The sequence below is a fragment of the Motacilla alba genome, chromosome 11, assembly GCF_015832195.1.
Source record: "Motacilla alba alba isolate MOTALB_02 chromosome 11, Motacilla_alba_V1.0_pri, whole genome shotgun sequence".
NCBI classification, from domain to species: Eukaryota; Metazoa; Chordata; class Aves; order Passeriformes; family Motacillidae; genus Motacilla; species Motacilla alba.
The window spans coordinates 15382820-15405519 of NC_052026.1; the positions used below are offsets into that span (position 1 = coordinate 15382820).

The 22700-nt window shown below is 44.2% G+C and overlaps 1 protein-coding gene across 1 annotated transcript in view; it reads right to left on the reverse strand.

The window, feature by feature from the left end:
- The window catches only part of MAF (MAF bZIP transcription factor), a 185825-nt gene that overhangs the window by 8715 nt on the left and 154410 nt on the right, over positions 1-22700 (reverse strand). The gene's annotated exons all lie outside the window — the stretch shown is intronic.

The following is a 22700-nucleotide window of genomic DNA, read 5'->3' on the forward strand; positions in this document are numbered from 1 at the left end:
AATGCTCTTGCAAGGTGTTTGCTCTCTCCTCAGGGACTCGAGGTGCAAGTGGCTGGCTCTGGTGTGGGCTCTGACTCGCCCAGGCAAGAGATGGAGCTGTGGCCAGTGCTGGAGCCTTGGCCCTAATAAAGGTTGTAGACAGTGTGAATCAGGGCTGAATTTCATTCTTTTGCCCTTGATGTTATCTTCTGCCTTGAAAGGTGTCCAAACTATGGCTGCACAATTATGACTCTTTTCCTCAGGCCTCAGTAAGCACAATTTAGACTAGTTTTTATTGGTCACTGAGGATGAGTTTCTAAGGTTTTTTAGATTCAAGAACTGGGGTAATAGCATTGTGAGGGCATGGCCCAGTTTCCTTTGTAATCCTGATTTCAGTTCCCACTAGTAACCTGAAGCCATGACTGTTTAATCCTTAATTCCTGCCACAATTAACATCTCATATTCAGGAGTACTTCTCTGTGATTTGGAAGGAAATCTGTCCCCAGCTAGGTCAGCCCTAGCTGGTCTCTTTACTAAGTGGGAAGGGATCCTTTTCAGCTCGAGTCAAACACAGTAACACCTCATTTAATGGTGCAATAGAGCAGAGAATCTGTTCACTGGATGCAGTAGGAATCAACATCCTTGCAATTAGAGCTAGTGAGGAAAGCAGGCACACAAACTCATAAGCTACTAATGAACTATTTGAGCAATTCTACAGGTATTTATATAAGGCTGAGACAGCATCCTCTGCTGAAGAGCTCCCCCCACCTCCCACGTATTCCCAAGGAAGCTTTAACTGAAGTGAAATTTCTTTATGTAAATACAGGCAATGCAGAGAGTCCCACGTGCTCTGCCATTGCCTCTGCACTCGCGGCTCTGGTTTGAGCTGGTGAACAAACAGGGCTGCTCTTTGCTACATGTCAGTGCCCAAAAAGGTCAGTCTGCTTCCCCTCACCAACATTTTCACACTTGGGAATGCATCATCACACCGTGGCATAAAAAACAAGAGGACAGCTTTTTTTAATCCGTTTTCCAGCACCTTTTTTTCCAGAACCATCCTGCCTGGTTCACGCTTGTCCTGGCTTTCCCACCTTCATTAGCACAAGTAAAGACTGAATTCTGCCCATTCCCCTGATGGATAATCTCAAAGAGCACCTCAACTGAATATGTCATCCCTTTCCATGGGTCATAGCAGGCAGTTTCCAGGGCAAACCCCTCTTCACCCAGAGCCAAAGCACATCAGGCAGTGTCCATGGGTGGCTGAGGTACAGCAGGAATCCCTAAGGCAGCATTTCCCCTGGTCCTTTTCCAGGTCAGCAGAGCAAGAGGTGAGGACAAAGCTGTGGGTCCCAGCACCACTTCCCTGACCTGGTGCCCAGATATTCTTGGCAGCAACTCTCTACGAACTATTGCCTTCTTCTCATCTGTGCCTGCTCTGTATGAGGCTGGCAAACCCCATCAAAAGTCAAAACAAAGCTGGTGACCTGTTTGTTGAGGTACAAAAAGAGCTGAAGTGCCCCACAACAACTAAAAATGCCACTGCACAGAGTGGTGCTCACACTCAAGCCCTGAAGAGCCATTGGAAGGTACCAACCATGCTCATCCCAGAGCTCCTGCCCCTCTAATGAGTGACGGGGAGAGCTCATCAGGGCCTAGAACATTATATAAGTCACTACAAGAGCTTATTATTTCACTGTGTAAATTGCATATGGAACCCTTGAAATGGGCAGACTTTAACAAACAGAGAAAATGAATACAGCAATTTGTCTTCAAAATAAATCAGGGAGTAAAAAACCCATCCATGATGATCAATTGAACTGCACTTCAAACTTTTACTGGAAAATTGGTCAGTCAGTCAGCTAAATATTTGTTTTATGTCCATGGACAAGTAAAAATTACAAAAAAATTATAAGAAATCATTTTTTCCAGAGCACGAGCCAGTCTTTGCCTCACTGGTCTTATTGGCTTAGTAATCCATATATTTACTGCACTTAGAACAAAATACAACAGTTCCATCCGAATAATCTGATTACTTTTAATTTCCTAATTTTTAAATCAGTCCCCTGGTTTTTGAAACCTTTCTAATTTTTATATCAGTCCCCTGGTTTGGCACTTTACAATAGTCAAATATTTTCTCAACAGCAGATCAGTTGTTCACATGGATGCCCTTACTCCTGAATGTGAAGTTAATGGCATCTTTTGTACAGATCTATGTTCCCAGACACAGTCCATATACATGTGGCCATACATGTGCAAATATATGCTTACATATATCTCTACATCTCACACATATATAAAATACAGACAGAAGCTCCTATACAACACCAACCATTTGAAAAATAAATGTTTTGGTTTTGTTGATTACCCTAAATTAAGAATCAATGACTTTAGCTTTCTAAATTTTGGAAAGATGAATGCCTCTGTAAAAGACAGTGGGTGAAAAAAACAGGCAAAAAGCTCCATAATGTTAGAAACGGCCACTATTGCTTTAAAATGTTGAAGATATGTAGAATATCTTCCAGCCCTCCTTAAAATTAGTTCTTGGCTCCTGTTAACATTTGATATACTTTCCCTGATGACCCTGGATGCGTCTGGAGGTCAGTGCTCCAGAGTTCCTGGCTATCTTTATTGTCCCTAACTTGCTTTCTCTCCAAGACTCTTCCTCCTTGCCAAGAAAAATATTTCCAGTTGTTGTATCTTCAGCAGTTCTCTCTATCAATGCGTAACAGATGGATTTTCTGCTGAAAAGCAGGACCAAGGGCTTTTGCTGCCTGACCACGGGCTGGGTGTGTGTGCTGAAGCTACTACAGACCAGGAGGAAAAAAAGGCTGCAGAGAACAGGAGAGCATCTTGAAACTGTTCATGACAAGGGTTTGCAAGGTGTTTTAACAGAAGAACCATGCAGGTAAACAATTACACTTGAAAAACCTCTCACCCTGTGGGATACTGGGAGTGTTTGGTTTGGTGGATTTTTTGTTTGAGTTTAGCAGGCACTGCTGAGCCCCTTCCTCACCATTTCCCACCAGTAGCACATCTTAAACCCCAAAAGAGCTTCTCTTACACTTTCCTGCTCTTGAAATTTCACCCCTTGACACCTATGGCTGCAGTCGCATTCAACTTGGCTCCTAAAGGCCACGGTGCCACCTCTTCTCCCTGGGGAGGGGACTCTGTTTAACAGGGCAGACCCCAGGACACGCCACTGACTACCAGCTGCTTCCTTCCCTCCTCCTGTCGCTGCCTCCAAAGCTGCCACTTACCTCTAAACCCCAGCATATGCCATCAATGACCCTCTCATATTCATTGATCTTCCTGAGCACATCAACCTGTCTCTCTAAATCTGCACTCTGATTTTTCAAGTAATAGAAAGAATCCCTCTGGATAACCACATAATCATCTCCTTTTGGCTCCTGGTCAGGCTGCCTCGCTCTTTCTTGCTCTCTCTCTCCCTCTTTTTCTGAATGAGGAAGGTGATAAAAATGCTGCCTTCCCATTTCAGTCTTCTGCAAGGCTTCCTGGGTGCCCCACCAGACTCTCTGCTTCCAGCTCTTTGAAGATGAATGAATAATATTCCTCTGTGTTTCTATTATCTGCAAACTACCAATTAAACAGAACCAGCAGCCAGAGATAAAAGTAGAGCCTTGGCAAAATCCGCAGCAAAAAGGACACAAAAAGCTCAAGATGTTTTCACGTGTGCAACTACTGGAAAGTTTGAGATGCAGAGTGGGAGGCAGGGGGCAATGCCAGGTATCACCATCCCTGTCAGGGCTCAGATAGCCATGGAATAACTCTGTAATTACTGTGGGACTACAAGCTAATTATTATATAATTGTATAATTATATGTAGCTATTTATATGAGGGGAAGAGATCAAATTTAGTACATTACCATAAATTCACAAATCAGGAGCTTTATTTTAGAATCTTTGAGTGCATGACCTTTCATCTTTGAACTGTTTGGTAACTTCAAGCATCATTACCCCAGAATGAGTCAGAATGTGCAATTAGTGTGAGTACAATTACAAACAGTCTGATACTTGTATTGTGTTTAATACAACACAATACAAGGCCTGTGAATTTGTATAATAATGAAATCTAGGTTTAATTATTGATCTTTAAAAAAATTATTTTAATATGCTGGTACTGATGCAGCTAAATATCAAGCAGTGTAAATATAACATGAAACTGTACAGCTATTAGGCTAAAGTGGGATATTATCCATCCATCTTTGCTTTTTCAATTGCACCTATCAGAGTAGCATGTAAGTGATATGATTTATTTATTTTATTTGGAGTAATGAAATAACAAAAAGACTCCTGCACAGGGCTCAGTAATCCCTGCCACGCCCTTAATGGAGCAGTGTGATCCCAGCCACGTTAGCCCAATCCTTTCTGCAGGAATTCAGCCAAGGAGTCACCTCCCAGAATGCCTTCCCACCCCTTGGCTGAGCAGGGAGCAGCCCCACAGCCCTCTCCAAACCAGACACCTTTTGCAGCAGGGCTGGGAGGTGCTCAAGAGTGGGATATTTCTGCCCCAGAGCAGTTGCCACCCTTGGAGGGGCTGCTGGCAGCCACCTCTCCTTGCCCCAGCAGCAGGGCAAGGGCTGGGCACTGCAGCTCAACACAGCAAAGGGCTCATGGATGATCCAGATTTCAGATCCAGCCTCCAGATTTCAAAGGAGTGGGGTGCAGGACTGCAAACCATCTGCTGACACGGCAGAGCAAAGTGCTTCAGCCTGTGCTCAACCACGGGCACGCGAGGGTTGGCTCTGACTGGGGTTATTCATGTGCTGAGCATGTGGGAAGATGCTTCTCCAGGTTACTGCCACAGTGTTCATCATGGTCTTACACTGAATTTGGTGGATAAAAGGATGCCTTTATTTTTATCTCTTTGTCTAGGTATAAAATTATCATTAACTCTTTTCTTTTTTTTTTTTCCTTTGGTATGTTGCTGTTTGTCACAGCCAGCAAGATAACTGCACAGAAAACTTCTTCTTCTCAAGTGAAATGAAATGGAAATAGCATCTGTCTACAAAAATCAATTTAGAAACCACCTGTATATTTTTGGGCTCAGACAATGGGTATCTCCAAAGCCATGCCTTCTAAAACTCTTTGAATGGAAAAAGAAGAAGAGAAAAAATCATAATACCTGGATGTGAGCTATCATCCATCAATCAGGAAAACTCACTCAGACTCAGACGCATGAGCCAAAATGAACTTCAGATGGAAATGGATAGGAGACAGGCTATGTTGCCTGATTTGCTTGGGTTACTTCATTATTAATCTCTTTGCTTCCATTTATTTTAATGATCATAGCCAAGAAAATTTCATTTATGAAGACCACTTTTCTTTTTTTAAGGGCTATTTTACATGTGGTTGGCTGAGCTCTATTTTGTCACGAGTGCCAGGAGCAGGGCTGCTTTCCTCAAAACTGCTCCAGTTGTATCTAAAATGTGTTGGTGCCTTGCCCTGCAGAGAGGGCTGGATCTTGGCCCCACAGTGTTTGCATTCAGGAGCCCAGTGCAGGGTCCCTGATCCCATACCCCTCCCTCAAGGAGGTTTCTCTCTAGCAGACAGTGAAAAACTCTGAGATGGAGAAGGAAAAAGTTAAAAAACAGAGTCTATTAGAAGAGATGCTAATGGGTCTGGCCTGCATGTCTGGGATGGAGGATGAGAGAGATTTTCTCCAAACTCGCTTTGTTTCTGCTCTCACTGCTCCTCCAGCACAGCCACCACCTTCTCCTGCTCTCCTGTCCTGTCCCCCCCCAAAACAAAACCCAGGCAGCCAAGTGGGTTTTCCTAAATGAGATACACCTAATTAGTAGCTAGTTGTATACTTGCTGATCACACAGTTTTTCAGCTCTTTGTTTATAACCCAGCATATGCATCCGTAGAGCATTTTTACAAGTAAATGTACACATTTCATTAAAAGTACTGTCTTTGCTGCTTCCATAGCTTTGTTCTATAAAAGAGTCTTGTAGGAGAGTTGTTTATTCTCTCAGCCCAAAGGAAAAGAAAAAAATCACTTCCATTATGATATTAATGCAATTTCAACTAATTAATGAATGATTTTCCAGAGCTATATTTATAAATCAAACCTGGTGATGAAGTCCTTATCCCTGCCAGCTCACCTGGGTCCTGTGCTTCTCACTTTGCAGTCACACAAGCTGAATGCCCACAGAAAGGCAAGGTAAATTCTGCTTAGAGTCACACCATAATTCACTAGCATGACCAGAACCCTGGAGTTTTTTGTCCCAGTCTCTTACTTCAAATGCCAGAAATACTTCACTACAGCAGCAATATTTTGAGGTCTTGCAGGGCTCTGATGCATGCAGATATCTCTGTCCAACTGCAACTCTGTGTGTCTTCAGAGTCTGCAAAAATGGGAATACATAAACATTGCTAATGTCTCTCGGAGAGGTAGGGGGTACTTGCACTTTATTATACCTGCCCTCAAATTTGGTAGCTCAAGTTTAGAAGTTTAGAATCTTTTCTTTCTCTAACCTGGCAGATCCTACTACTTTCCCTCAACTGTACAATCTGTTCAATCCTTTAAGGATAACTGCTGAAGCACCATCTGACAAATCCACACCATGTCCAGAAAGAAAGACCAGACACGTGCAGGGTGCAATGCAATGGATGCTCTGACTCAAGGTGGTTTAAAGGAGACAGGTGACAGTCCCCCTGCTGCCACTGTGGTGGCTGGAGGCACCAAAGCTCTTCTTGTGAGCTCTCATTCACCCAAGGCATCAAAAATCCTCTTCACATAAATAGAGCAGGTTATGCTTCCCCCCATGACCTTGTAGTCAGGGTGCTCTGCAACCAGAGCAAAAGAAAGGGGAAAATGTTGTCAATTTGGTGCAAACTGGGTTAGGGAAAGGAAATAGCAGCAACTTACACTTCTGTGCAATTTTATAATCTATGGTTTTAAAATTCAGGGTAAAATGATGCTTATAGAGACAGAAGTGTGAGTTTGTTTAAACAGCAAAATCTGGAGAAAGTACATCAGTATAATTCATCTCAGCCCACTCATGGAGAATTATGTGGATGTGCTGCCCCTCCATTCCAGGACAACATGGGCGGGATTTGGGCAGCTGTGGGAGCTCCTGCTGATGAAACCCCTGGAGCCTGGGGTCACCAAAGCCCTCATGATGGGGACAGCCATGCCTGACCTGGGTAGGTGAGGAAAAAAAGCTTGGTTCTGGGAACTGTTGCAACACAGGGAATCAGTAGGGCAGGACTCATCAGCAGTGGGAATTTTCTGCCTTTGGGGGTGGAGGGCTCTTCTCATCTTGCTGGGATGAAAAGGAAGGAGCAGATTTATGGGTGGCTGTTGAAAGGCACAAAACAGCTCTTGCAGGGAGAAGCAGGACAGGAGAGGTAGTCCCACAGCAATGGATCACTGTGTGCAGGGCAAAGGAGAGGGCCAACATATGGGTGAAACAGCTAAAGGTGAAGAATAAATGCAATTTATCACATGCTTCAGCTGTTAGTTTTTCAGCTGATCATGTGGGTGTTATACCTACGTGTCTGCATGTCTGCATAGATAAAGAAGGTGCTAAAGGCTTGGCCAAATTCTAAATTATAAAAAAAAAAATCAAGACTTGGTAATGTTTCAATTATGGTAGATATAAACAGTTTGCTGAATGATTTAGTTACTTTACAGACTGATCTTTTTTCTTCTTTTGTACTACTTAACAACGTTCCCCCCCCCCCTTTTTTTTGTTTATTTTTTTTGTTTTCTTGGGTGTATTATGGGTTTGGCAAAGCCGTGCAACAGCCTGCTTAGCATACCTCACACACACTGCTCAGAGTCTTACAACACAAGATTTACAAGCTCCCAGAAAGGGAGAGGCTCATTTAAGAACAGGCCATTGCACACAAACATCAGGAAAAGCTGGTGGAAGAGGAGAAATAGATTGTTTTAAGTATTGCTAAGCACCATCCGTGATTATGAAGGAAGTGCCTACAAGCCGGCAGCTGAAATTGCAGCTCCACCATTTGGTGCTCAGTTTTGTAGATTTTAACTGAGCGTTAACAATCATTGTGTAATTGAACACCTCATTCAGTTCATTAGCTGATGGCTGTGCAGCACTGTCAATGTGCAAAGTGCAAGGCAGGTGCTAAGTATTGTAATTATTTGTTTTCTCAGCATTTAAACCCTTTTGATTCCTGACCGCTGAAGATGGAAGCAGTTTGCTTTGCATGGGGATGTTGAGCACAGATATGACCACAAGAGGAGGACCACATGTGGCCCAGACTGTCATTCCTCACTTGCTGGCCAATGTGGTTGGGGCTTTTTGCCCTCCTTTAAGAGAAAGGACTGCAACTCTTGCCTGGTACTGCTATCCACGTCTCCTCCTGACAGTTTTCCAGTTGGAAATCCCAGTTAACAGCTCTGAATTCGCACTCCGCAGCCCACAGCTGTGTCTCCCATGGTAGGAGCTCATGTTTATTGCAGCATGACCTTCCTGGACCTCTCCCACTGAGTGCTTTGCTGGCTGAGACCTTGAGGAAGCTCAGAGCAGGAGGAGAAGTCAAGGTGGGCCAGTTGGTGGGAAGATGCTGGGTACAAGAGAAAAGTTTATCCAACCTGGGCTGGAGCTTGTCCCATGAGCAGCTGAGCATCTCTTTGAACACAGAGAAAGTCACGTTTCCCTTCTGGAAATGCCACTGCTGCTCTTCTTGTCCTGTCATTCATTTCCCACATACACCTGCAAGTGCAGTGGGAAGGTGTGAAATCTCTGCCCTGCTCTTCTCCAGATCTGCTTAGTACAGATCAGAGCTTCAAAGGCTTCAGCTGTAGGAAGCTGATGTTTGAGTCATTTTTGAGGCCCTGGTTGTCAAAGTTGGAAACTCCTCTCTGTCCAGTCCCCACTGCATGGCTGGTGCTCACCCAGCACCTCAGAACACCTCAGATCAGTGTCAGGTCAGCCTGGTGCTGATGGTGTTACCTGACGACCACTCACCTTTGCAGGGAGCATCCAAAATATGCAGATCTTGGAGCTTTCCTCTATGTCTTTTTTAAACTTAGACACTGACCTGCATAGTGCTAATTAGCGAGATTCCAAACCAAGCTAAAAACGATAATGAGTTTACTGATTATCACGAATGAAAATAAGGTCAGTCAAAAACATATCAGTGCTTTAATTAAACTTCACTGAGCGAGATGGAATGACTATTAATGACTCCTGGTTTTGCTAAACTTCCCTTCTGTGGCCTGTTACTTCAAGGTAGGGACTGTCCCCATTTGTCACACTTCCGCTTATGTAAATTGCCTGAGCGAGACAAGCTCTTGCTCACCTAAAAAGCTCTGCAGGATGGAGGGAAGCCAAAATGTATGTTCCTAGTGCCTATGGACAGACCTGCTTCTTATTTTAGGGGAACTGTGGTCAGTCAGTAGCGTGTCTTTGGTTTTGTAGCTTCTGCACACTGGTTTACTTTTCATACACAATCTCTTGTTCCACGTGGCTTATTTGTATTTTTGCCCAGGCTGCAACTAGCATTGTCCAACTGATATTTGGGCAGGCAAATTTAAGAAACTGCAAGAGTTCATCCAGCCTGGCTCCGGCTTACTGACTGGCCATGTGCAAGTCCCTGGGAGGATGTGGAAGGAGGAGGGACAAGGAACAGTGCTTTTCCTCAAAAGGATGGGCATCACAAACACTGCAGCTAACATCCTGAATTAATTTCATCTATTCATTTTTGAACTTCTATATACTTTTGACTCATGACTAGTAATTTTTTTTTTTTACAGGAACCCAACATATATATCAGGAATAAACTGAATGAGTTTGAGGGTTTTATTTTGTTTTTCTTTCAGTTTCTCTCCTAATAACTCTGTAGATCCAGTGAAAGATCTGGCAGCTCTTGGTTGTCCTCTAAGCTTAGAGGCAGGGGCAGGATGAGAGGAAATGGATTGAAATTGAAAGAGAGTAGGTTTAGATTAGATATTAAGAAAAAAATCTTTACTGTGAGGGTGGGGAGGCCCTGGCACACATTGTCCAAGGAAGCTGTGGCTGTCACATCCCTGGAAGTGTTCAAGGCCAGGCTGGATGGAGCTCTGAGTAACCTGGCCTGGTGAAAGGTGTATATATGAAAGAAGCTTATGGCTGAGGGGTTGGAATAAGATGATCTTTAAGGTCCCTTCTAACTCAAACTATTCTATGGTTCTGTGAAAAGGAGAGCTCCTGGAGAACCAAGCCCTCTGCCCAGTGTTGCCACTGCACCATCTCTGGCTATTTCTAAGTGTCTGACAGTAGTCATGCCTTCTGCCTTTTGGTGAGAGTGTCCCTCATGATGACACACCAGCAATCTGTCATTTGCACACTGGCAAAACCCCCATGCCCTCCCTGCAAATGGCAAGCCAGAAGCAGCTGGCTCAAACCACCAACTCAGAGGTCACTGTTTGGGAATTGACTGACATGTAAAAGTTGGCTCTGTAGCATTTAAGGAACTGTGCATGCTATGCCAGATCAACTCAGCAGGGGTGTTTTGGTGGTGTTGTGGAATTTTGCAGCTGTTTTCCTGCTCTGTGGGGTCATTCTCAGGAGACAGTGCCCCTGTGGAGGGTGGAACCAGCCCAGCCCAGCTCCCTGGCCCTGGGGACACGAGGCAGGAGCCCACCAGGGACACCCTGCCCTTTGCTACCTGCCAAGGTGATGCTGAGCTCGGAGAAACAACAGAGATGTCTCAAACTGGGCACCAAGAGTAAATGGAAACTTTTGACCTTCACTGTTCTGTGCCTCATTTCCTCATCTCTACAGGCTTCCTCCTCTTGCAGAATGTGAAATGTGTTCAGTGGTGTCTGTGGAGCCCATGTGAGATGGGGAGAGGGCAGGGCAGGAAAGAAAGCACATCATGGAGGGAGCATTGCAGCATACCCTTCATACCCTTCATACCCTGAGCCTTTCTCTGTCAGGTCTGTGCCTACTTGTTGAGGGATAAGGATGAAAAAAATATTGAGTGGCTACATGTGCCCTGCCCAAAATACAGAACGTGTGACTGGTGATGATGCAAATACTGACTGACCCACACAGGAAAGACAATTTACACTCCTGCAAGAAAACAAAGCTGAGGCATTTAAGCCCTTCAGTTTTCAACACTGATGTTCTTTTGAAACATTTGTGTTTGGGTTTTTATCAGTTCAGATATTCTATCATACATATATCCTCCAGACAGAAGACTTTGGCTCTGCGGTTCCTGCATGCAATCCATAAAGTTTTCACAACCTGTAGCATTTTTATTTTATTGAAAATAAGGTAGAGTGATTGTACATTCTTTACAAGTTACCAAAGGATGCGAGAGCCCATCCTTTGGTAATTTAGCCCATGGGAGAGCGGCTTCTTTATTAAAAACCTTCTTGTTTTTATTGTGAGCTAGCCTACCTTCCCTTTGTCAGCTAAACCAAAGGCTATTAGATCTCCTGGCAGCTGTAGTAGGTGAGCATGCACAGGGTAACCTTTCCAAAGGATGGGACTGGGCCTATGAAGTGTTAAGTGCCTTCAAGGTCCACTAAAATCAATGGGATTGAAGACTGCCATACCCTTGAAGGGCTGAGCCCCAAGGGATGGCTTCTTCTGGGATACACTGATTCTGAAGACAGGCAAAATAAAATATTTAAAGCAGCCTGACAGGCACAGGCTAAATTCTTTTCCTTTTGTGCTGAAACATAATTTTTTTAATATGCCCTGAGCATGCTGTGAAAGCAATCTTTCAACATGTTTCCTTAGTGGGGAGTGTTTGCTCTCTGTGCTCATCAGTCACAAAATCTGTGACTGATATGGCCCCAAAGCATCAGGAAAGTTTAAGTTCTACAATACAGCATTTTTTAAAATAAGACATAATTGTTTGTGGAAGAAGAGTCTATCAAGTACCTAAGCTGGGAAAGGGTTACTGCAGGGACATACATCAGCAGTATGTACTTCACATTCTTAGGCCATTGGTTTCTACAGCAGTTCTTGTTCACAGTAATGTGAGGCAGTTAATATGGGATCTGAACACCACTGGACTGATAAGCCTTCATACTGACTTGCAAAAGTAATTTTCAGTAATCTTTGAGGGGAAAAATTGCATTTAGTGGGGAAAAAAAGAAAAAAAAAGGCTAAGCCATTCGTGCATCCTATTTTATTGAGTATGCAAGTAATAGACTATGCAGAAATTGAACTTTTGATCCATTAGGCTGTGCACAGGGACAAGCCACTGCTGAGTTACTGTCAGAAAGTTATGCTTCCAAAAAGAAAAGTTTCACAGTATTTTTCCGGAATCTTGTTTGAAATGAAATGCCAATATTACTGTTCAAATTCAAACTTCCATCAGAAAGGATTGGAACAATGTTCCCAACCCAAGGCTCTGCTTTCATGTATCACACTCCCACTGCTGCAATTAGTCATCCCCAAACCAACATGTTTTTGTGGCTGTTGTGCAAGGCAATGGTAACATCCTTTCCTGAAGGTTTAATGAACACAACTATCTGTGTCTGTTTTGCTCCAATGATTGCTTCATACCCTGAGCCAGGCCAGGCAAAATAGATAACTTCCAAACCATTTTAATTTTCTTGACACAAAGATGGTTCAATTCCCAACCAGGACTAATCATTATATATTTCCTCTAAATCCCCAGCCATCATGAGTCCAGTACAACCACCTATGAGTATTTGTGGCTGTTAATTGCCACAACCTTTCACCAAACAAGAGTTTCTCAGATTTGGATGAGCATCATGGTAAGAACTTTCCTTTTGCTAGAGGAAACACCATCAAGAGAGATAGAAGAGAAGAGAACATCATTGTTCTGTGTGTGTGCTGAAATCAGGGCTTTCAGAGAGCTTCAGCTGCATTTCCCAAAGCATCACATGCCCAGAGGGACAGATTGATGAAGTTAATTACAAAGCTCAATGCCCAACCGGTAGGTAGCTACCACCCAATTTATTCTCCACACCCAAACTTCATGGACACTTCATGAGGAGAGCAAGATCCCTAAGGAAGGAGTCCCCAGAAAACATTGGAAAGGGGCCCAAATGCTGTGTTTAAGAAGGTTGAGAGCTTCTGTATCTGAAATGACAGTGGTGTGAGCTCCCCAGCACCCCAGCAGAGCCACAGTCCCTCCCAGGGCAGTGCCCATCCCCAGCAGAGCCCCAGGTGACCTCACACCAACCTTGTAGCTCCAAAAGCAGCCATGAAGCTCTTTTATGTCTCACAGCCACGAGCCCATGGGAGGAGAGTGCTGGTGCAAAGTTCTCACCACACTGCACCTCACCTGCCTCCCACCTGCACAGGAGGATTCCCCCTCTTCATCTTCTCCCCACACAGGGTTTGGAACCTCATCCCTGAGCTGTGGCTGCAGCCCCAGGGCACTGAGGACTCTTTGTTATTATTTTTGGCATTTGTGTCTAGACACTTCAGGCTCATGAGCCCAGTAGTGCAACTGTAATAACAGCAATGCCTGAATCTCTTTAAAACCAACCAAGGGACAGGACTTGGGGAGGATAGCAAGGGAAGGAGTGGCTGGCAGGACTGGAAGGGGCTTGGGAAGGAAGGAGGCTGTGCTGCTAAATGCCAAGGCCCATGGCAGGAGCATCCTGGAGGGGCCATGGCTCTTCACCAGAGAAATACATTCTAAGACATGGGCCAGAGCTGCAGAGATTGCACCCACTGTAGCAAACACCGACCTGAATGGATCTGAAACACACGGAAAGCCCTGGCTTTGCATATTTGAAACAAGTCATTATTCAGGCTTTCCAGCTCCCAATCTCTCAGAATTCTGCTCAACGAAAAACCTTTGCATTAATCCCCCTCCTCCATCATTATGCAATATTGCTAAGGGTAAGGGAAGTTTCCTTGCTCTTTTCTAAATATAAATTTCTGTGGTTAGAAAATTAGAGAAATGACACGGCCGACCTTCCTAAATGTGAAGAGCTTCTTTGGGGAAGCACACAAGTCATCTGCTGCAGCAGCCTCTTATCACTTTGTGGTAGGTGATTGCAAAATGCCTCTCTTACCCAGAGTCACACTGGGTTTAAATTGAGCTAGACAAGGGAACCACAAAAAGAGCTTGTGGGCATCTGGGCTGCTAAAAGCATGGGGCCTGGCACCGGGGCTCTGTTAGTTAAAACAGCAATTTGTCATGGAAAAAGGAGTGGAGCAGCCTGCAATGCCAACGCCATGTGTGGTTTTCTGAGCACGAGGCTTTATGATGGGGATGAAGAAAACACTCAGTGACCAATTTAAACTCAGCAGCCACTCCCGGTACAGCAGGAGTTAATGCAGTGTCAGACTTTCCATTAATGCCTCTGTTTTTGCAGGGGCTGTGAAAATATGCTTGAGGCAAAAACTTGTGATTCAGCAGCTCAGCTGAAGAGTTAACTTTTCTTTTTATACGCATCCATTTCCAGAGCAGCGATTTATAATAATATTCATTCAGATCTATATATGGTTCTGCTGTGGTGCTAGAGGGAACTGAGGTGGGAGCTGTGCAAAGCCTTGCGCCCAGCTGCCTGGCATTTCTGTCAGAGAGAGGCCAGGCAACAGGTTTGGGATCTTCACATGGCTGGTGTAAGGAGAACTAAGCATCCTCAGGGCCAGGGACACTGTTACCTAAGGGAAAAGAGGCCAAACATGGGCTTCTTTTCTGCCTAAATGGCAGCCTAAAAAAGTATAAAAAGGATAAGAACCTTCATAAGGAGTCAAGGCATGTTCCCTTTTTGCCCACCTGCCTATATCCAATGCCTGCTGTTCTCATACATGTAGGAGAGGGACAAAAAATGGCTAAAATAGTTTCCCCTACAGATTTCTCACCTGGTTTCCACTGCCTGTTTTTTTTCTGCAGTTGGCATTCATTCCTACCTCTAAGAGGAACCCCTTCAGGCAGAGCCATGCCAAAATTCTCCATAATAAACCTTCAGAAGTAAATGGGGAGTGTTGAAATGTGAGATCACAAAAAGGACCAGCTCTTGGCCTTGCAATATCCAATTAACAGAAGATCAGTCAGCCCTGCCATCCTGAGTATAACCAGTTGAGACCTCCAAACCTCAGGTGGGGCAGCTGAGCATCAGGTTTGTCACTCCTCCTGGTACCCTTGGACTATGGAGTTACTGCTGGGCAAAATTGTCTCTGATGTCTGGCAAATCCCTGACTCTCTGTACAGCCCATCTGGGCCACAGGTAGCCCAGGACACCTCAAGCAGCTTGGTGCTGCTTAATATAGTTTCCTCTGTAAGATCATACTGTTTTTACAACAGCTCCACTAATTACTGCAGCCAAGTGCCAGCAACCAGACAGATTTCCAAGGACACAGTGTTGCCATTCTTCTCCCTTGTCTGTGTCTGAGAAGTTGAATCTCATGTCCTTTCCCTAAATAGCACCTTAGCCCATGTTGTCCCACATTATCTGAGGTTATTTTCCTCAAAATATTTTCCATACAAACTAAAATACAGTTATTTCTACCCATTTTCAGAAAAGGTTTCCTTTCTTCTTTGCTCTTTCAAGAAAATAGGCTCCTAGCAGGTATTTATCATGATAGCTAAATTAGCTGGTACCCATAATACTTGCAGCACAGAAAATCACTTCATCAGCTCTACAATTTGAGCTTACTGGAGAAGACTTTTAAGAAAGAATGAGAATGAAGCCTAGAATAAACATTTCTTTCCCCTTGTCCCTTCGAGGCACCAAAGTTCAAGGTGTTTTTTCCTTTCCTTGTACACCTGGAAATCTGTGATGGTGGTTAATTGAGTGCTAAAAGCCCATGCCACTACAGTTTCATGAAGATGCTGCATGATTTTTTTTCCTTCTAATCCTAAACTGCTACCAAGCAAAACAGGACAGAAGCAACTGTACTTTGGTGATGGGAAAGAGAATTCTGTACTGAAAGAAGCAGTGCTGATAGGAAAGGGAGTGTGATCACAGAGTCAGACTCCTGTGTGTAACATCCAAATGCCAAAATTATTCAGCAAAGGCTGAGGAAGACCCTCAAGGGTCATCATAAAAATCTACCCTGCAAGGTCATCATGAAGAGGTGTGCGTTGACTTCCTTGGGTGAGCATTACTGGGAGGAGGAGCTGGCAGGTGCCTCTGTAGACTTTGCCTTTGGAGGAGAAGACATGCAGCCCTCAGCAGCTGCTCGACCCCCTCTGCAGCCCCAAAATGTCAGGCAGAAAGGCAGCTTCCATGAAACCACACTGATCACCAATACCAGGTCAGGCTCCCCCTGAATGCCCATCCAGGATGTGAGCCAGCCAGGGAGGGAATGCTCTCAGAAAGGGTGGAGGTGACAACTGCACATGTGCAGCTGCATGGGTGAATATGGGCAACACACAGATGTCTATCCATGGCAAACCTCTCAGTGAAGCCACCAGTGGAAAACTGAAAATCTCAAGTTCTCCCTCTGGTTTAAAGGCAAACATACATGTGTAGTGGAAAACACTCTCTGTGGAAGTCCCTTGCAAAATAGTGTTTGGTTTCTTTGAGAAGATGAATTTACTTTCAGCTTAAAAATATTTGTTAGGATGAAAGTTGTTCCTATTTGTGAGATGCTTTTTGCTGCCCTCTTTCATAAAACCAACATGGATACAAATTCAAATGTTCCCATGCATTCACTGTGCATGGTCAATCAGTTATAGGTCAAGATGGCAGACATTAGTGAAATAATGATTAATTAATAAATAATCAAAATATTTTCAAAACATTTTCCCTCTTCCAATTTTCAATCTGCTTTTCTTACAAATGAGTCAGTAGTTGAATGCTGTAAAAATGATTTTTTTTCTTCAAGAATCTCTGATTACCTGCTTTGTGTTTTTCCAGCAGGTTGATGTAAGTGGCTCTGGCTCTAGAAGACAGCAAAGCCTTTGATCATCTCAGTTCCTTCATTATTACCTGAGGGAGCCATCAGCAACTTTCTCTCATGTCCAAAAATTATCCAGCCTATCTTCTTGTATTTCTTTATTCAGTGAATTAGTTTTCAGAATTATTCATATTTATTAAGAAGAATCACTGGCACTGCATGGTTAGGTTTCCCCTGAGCTATGTCAGCTCACAACACTGCAAGGTGTTCAAATGTTCATCTCCTGCTGTGTTACACATCAGAGATGAAAGGCCCCTTGCACTTGGAGAGAATCAGGCAACAACCCCAAATTGGTGAACTTCAGTTCCTTGGGTGATGGTCAAGCATGGCCAGATAAGATATTTGGCTCCTCTATCCCTACAACTCATCATGGGGAGACTTTACCTAAAGGGTGTTATAAAAAATAAGGCAGAGTGACTTTTTACGTGGGCAGAGAGTGACAGGATAAGGGGAAATTGCTATAAACTGATAGAGGGAAAATTTAGATTAGATTTTCGGGTGAAATTCTTCCCTGTGACGGTGGTGAAGCACATGTTGGCTGTGGATGCCCCATCCCTGGAAGTGTCCAAGGCCAGGTTGGACAGAGCTTGGAGCAACCTGGGATAGTTGATGACATCCCAGGTCGTGGCAAGGCACTTGGAACTAGGTTTTCTTCCGACCCAAGCCTTTCTATCATTCTATACCTCTGTGTTTATTGGATGTTCTATTGCCCATAAACAGATCCATACTGCCCATAAATGATGGTCAGATATTTACCCATGCTTATTTTAAGAAAGAAGACACGAAGCGTGAAGTCCTTAGCTTCAGTTTAGGGTTTGGAGGCCATCAAGTTCTCATTGTCCATCTGTGCATTCCCAGACTCTACTTGCTGCTTTGCACTCCCCCACCCCTTCCCACTGCCAGGAGGCCCGTGCTGCCCCTTGCTGCCCCACCACCCCCTGTGGTTCATTTAGCTGCCAAGGCCTGGAGGTTTTCCACCAAAACCTTTCTCCTCAAAAATCCATGTTGTCTCACTAGCTCACATCAAAACTGTGCTGCTTCCCAGGTGGGCTGGTTGTACCAACACTTGCCTCTACCTGGCCTGCTGCTCCAACATCCACACCTCTTCTCTGGAGTACCTGGGTTCAAAAGTCACTTTCAGCAGGGTGACACAAGAGACCCATGTTTGTTTCCCAACCCTAACAGACATCCTGTTTGCCCTAGGGTTGTGCAGCCACTCTCAGCTTCCTGCTGTTTACAGCACCATAATACATGATTTGCTCCATTTTCCTGCTGCATCACAACCTCTCTGTCTCTCCTGGATATCCTTCTCTCAATTCACCTCTCTCCTTTGAAATCTGACTTCCATGCACCCAAGAAACTGCAAGGATTTGGGTTTCCTGAAGCTCCTGAGATATAAATAAATAAAACAAAAAAGGACAATGAGTTGGTTTGTGCCTAAGCAAAGGCAGTTTTGCTTCTCAGCAGGTTTGTGTGAGCTGTTTCTGGTTTCAGTTCACATAGGTTATTTCACCTTCTGAGTTTCTCTTTGACATTCAGGTTTCTGCCTTTTTTTTCCATCTGAAGCCGAAGGAAAAAAAAAAGGCACCAGATTTGGTTAAAAACCACATCATTTTTTTTTTTAAAGGTAAAAATCTTGTAATTCTAGAATGGGAACTTTTTCTAACTTGGCAGTTTCTTGTTTGTTCAATACTCCATATCCTGATCTGGGCTACTCCTATTAAAAGCAGTTATGCTCAGAGCACAAGGATGCTAGTGCATGTACCTGCCTGTCATCAACCATCTTGGCTCATGACTAAAACCAGAACACGAACAAAAATAGCAGCACCAAAATTCATCCTCAAGATGAAACCATTACAGGGGACAGTTCATAACTTCTTACTGAGGTTCCTCTAGGCCTTCCATGGGATAGATTTCATTATCCTGGTAAATGGGGAGCTGACATCAGTACAGAACACTACATTCAAGTTTGGCACAACCACTATCTTTGGTGGGGTTTCATTTTCTTTTGATTTTGTACCAATGTTTAATGCAGTTTCTATTGCTCTGCACACAGTTAAGTGTAGGTACAAATTGCAAAGAATAATTAATTGCCCATTAATGAGTTTTTGCAGAGGATTGGACTCTAAATGCTAATCGGTGTCTCAGAAAGAATGCCAAATGATATCCACACTGCCTACCTGCTTCTCCCTGATTTCTGTTTAGCATGCAATTGGAAGAATTTGGCTTTAATGTTAATTAATGCTTTCAATTAGAACTCACAACATATATTAAGCCTTGGTCATTTCAATCTCGTGATGAACCCATTCATAAAATTTGCTGATTCTACAGCTGGCAAGAACAACCTGCACAAACTAAATTTCTTTTTATTTTCCAGCCTAAAATACACCTGTTCCCAGAACTGAGTCTTCTAAACCTTCCCATCTACATGGCCACTGCGTTTGTCTGTCGTCTTTTCCGATCAACACAGCAACAAAACAGCAACCCAAGGCCCCAGCGAGCAGCGCTCCGGTGAGCAGAGGTGTGAAACCGCAGGAGGAAACAGACACACCAGTGGGGAGGAGATGCTGGGGATGTTCCTGCCTCTCCCTTTGGTGCACTGATGGTGGAGGGACCTGCCCTTGGGTGGACAGGCAGAGAGAGGTTTGCAAAGTGCGGAACTGAACAAATTTGGGCAAGGCGCCTGTTATAAAAGCTGCCTTTGCCTGTTCTTCCCTGCCTGGGTGAGAGGTGCTGCACAGCTCCTGAGCCTTCCTGCTGGTAAAGCCCTGCCTACAGGACAGGGACCTTGTGCTGAAGAGTCTGTGCTCAGGGCCGAGCCAGGCACAGAAAGGAAACACTCAAAACTGGACCAAACCCTTATTTTTTCCCAAGGGATGCTCACACTTCCTCAGTCCCTCACTGCTCTCACCCTCAGCCACTGGTCCAAAGGTCACTGGGACCACCTTTCCTCATCTTTTTTGTGGGAGCATTTGCATGTCAGAGGCAGCAAACCAGTTACCCAGATTCTGTCCTGCTCCAGCAGCCATGGGAGGGATGGACCAGCTGTGGCCTCAGTACCTCTTTGTCGAGCACTTTGTGCACGTTCCCAGCACTGCTACCTCGGGCTCTTCTTGCAAATCATCCTCTCACTTGATGTGGAGCACTGCTGGCTGGGAACTTTACAAGCTGAGCATCTAGGCCTATCAGTGGAGCATTTTGCCAAATTATTTATTTCGCTTGTGTTTTGTTTGGCTCTCCTCCCTGGTAAGATCAGAGATAAAGCTTATTTACTAGTTGCTGCTTGCCCTGGACAGCTGAGGAGCTGGGCTGGAGTGAAAGCAGCTGTTCCTGGGCAATGTGCGTGGCTTGTGCTCATTCTCAATTCCCAGTGAGCAGGATCCTTCAGCAGTGATGGAGTAGCTCCGAGTTTCAGTCTATCTGTCACTGCTCGACTGTTTTACTGTGCACACAATGCACTGATGGGCGACATCACTCAACTGCAACAAGTCCAGCTACAAAAGCAAGTAGCAGCAATTTGTAGCCTCAATGCAGCCATTTAATCATTCCCAACACTTCCCTGGTTGCCACTTTGGATAAACTAACTTGAGAATTAAGAACAAATATTTGACTCTCCCCCCCTCCCCATAATTTTACGCAGCCCTGTTTAGACTGTATGGTACTTAACAGGAGACCTTTGCCCTTTAGTTAAAAGCTGTGACCAGGAAATCCCACCTCCTCTTAATGAGCTTTTTTGTTCAGCTTACAGGGAGGGATTTGCACTCCACTCTTGCACTACAAATGCTTTGTCTGCTTGGTTTTTTTATTCAGCTGATGAATAAAAAAAGCAAACGCCAAACTCCACACGTTTCAGCCTCCATTAAGACAACAAAGAGCTCTAAATGCACGTCCTAGCAACGGCACAAATTTTTTTAAAAGAGTTAGAAGAAAGAATACATGGACATTTAAGCTGTGGTACTTTCCACTGGTATTCCTTGATGCTTTTGTCATAAAAGCTATATACTTTTGACTACCAAAATACACAGTAAGTAAAAGGACAGACAGTGTTTTGGGAATCAATATTATGCTCTTTCTACTGAGAAACAATCATACGAGCAGCCCAAGCAGTGGCCTTTGTCAAACTTTTCCCTTGCTTATGCTTTTTGACCACATGCTGAGACCTCTCATACTCCAGTGGCCTTGAAAGTGTTTTCCCCATCTTTTTTTTTCTTTCTGTGTGCTTCAGATAGCTCTTGGTTTCCTCTAATCTCTTCTTCTTTCCTCCTAATCACTACATACCCTGAATAACGATAGGCTGCAGACACCAGCGTCAACTTAGGAACAGCCAGAACACGGAGGATTCAACACAGTCACAACAAGAGATGGTTCTGCAGGAATCTCCAGATATTTGAAGAAGATGGAACAAAACCCATTCCAGCGAGGAGAGCCTCACTTCTCAGAGAGCGAGGCTAAGCCCTGTACATGCCTCTCAGTGCACAGGAGTGGGGTGGGAATGATTCTCCAGCCCACTGCACAGCCACGTGCTGGCTGTGCACTGTTGTCTTGTTAGGCTTGTTTAAATGAGTCTGGCAGAATGGACAGGGACACTCAGATATCAGGGAACATATAAAAGAGTCTATTAAACAAAACTCCACTGCAGGAGAGGGATAATGGACCTTTTTGATGCCTTCTTCTGATAGTGCAGAGGTTGACATCTTAGAGAAATCCAACATCTAGAAAATTCATCATTGCAATAATTCCCAAGCCTTTTGGACTAGTTAGTCAACCCTAACTGCCTCTTATGGGCCCCCAAGAATCCACAGTGAATTCCTTCTCATGTGAAAGCCCCAGCAAATCAGTGCCAGTTATGGTATCATGGAATATCCTGAGTTGGAAGGATATGTTCCCACAAGGAACATTGAGTCCAGCTGAGCTGGCAGATCCCTTGGCATCAGTGCTCTGAGTGTGTGAGCGTGGGGGATCCAAAGGAAGCCTCACCCTAAGCCAGGGTGTCTGGGATGCAGGCAGCAGGTCGTGGGATCATCCCAGATTGCATGGAAAAGCCTGTGTGGGTGCAGAATGCCACCAGCATCCCCTGAGATCAATGCAAAGAGCCTTGGTTGATGCTTAAATGTGGTGAGCTAAACTGCAGAAAAGGAAACTGCTTTAGGAAATCATAAGGCAGAAACAAGTTTTTTTGACTCATTATAGGTGCCAGATGTGCCTGTATGGTGAATCGATGCCATTCTGCAGAAGGGCTCGTCTGTATGTTTTAGGTACCAACAGATCTTTTCCCAGATGTGCTCTCCTAAAATAATTTCAGATTCAAAATTAGTTATTCTTGTTGCATTTCCTGCAGTGCCAAGCCAGATCTTCAAATCTGAATCTAACATAACTGACCTGGCATCAAAATAAGCATATCCAAAGGATTTTAGAATGCTCTACATCAGCATCTTTATATAAAAAAGAAAATCAAGAAATTGTTTCTTCACTATGAGTAGGAAAACCAGGATGAAAACCTACCATTTATTCTAATAAGAGATTTCTGGCTGCAGGTGTTATTTCAGGGTCCTGAACAGTATTTGCTCTGTGTATGTGATCAGAGCTGCTAAAGAAGGAAATCTTCAGGGAGGATGGGTGAGAGAAGGATATAAATATTTCAGTAGTAAAGGTTTCCCCCCAACATGTTTTGCCTTGCTTCTGAACTGGTGGCTGTTTGCAGTTGCCAAAACCTTTGAACTTCTTGTGGGAGAAGGAGACCATTCCAGTAGGAGTGCTGGGGGGTGTCACGGGTGTGCTTTGCCTGTCCCTGTGCTATCAAGTCCCTGGAGACTCTCCTTGTCACCCTCAGGCTGCAGAAAATCATTGACCTCAGGCTAAATAAAAGAAAAAAATAAAAAAAGAAGAAAATGATGA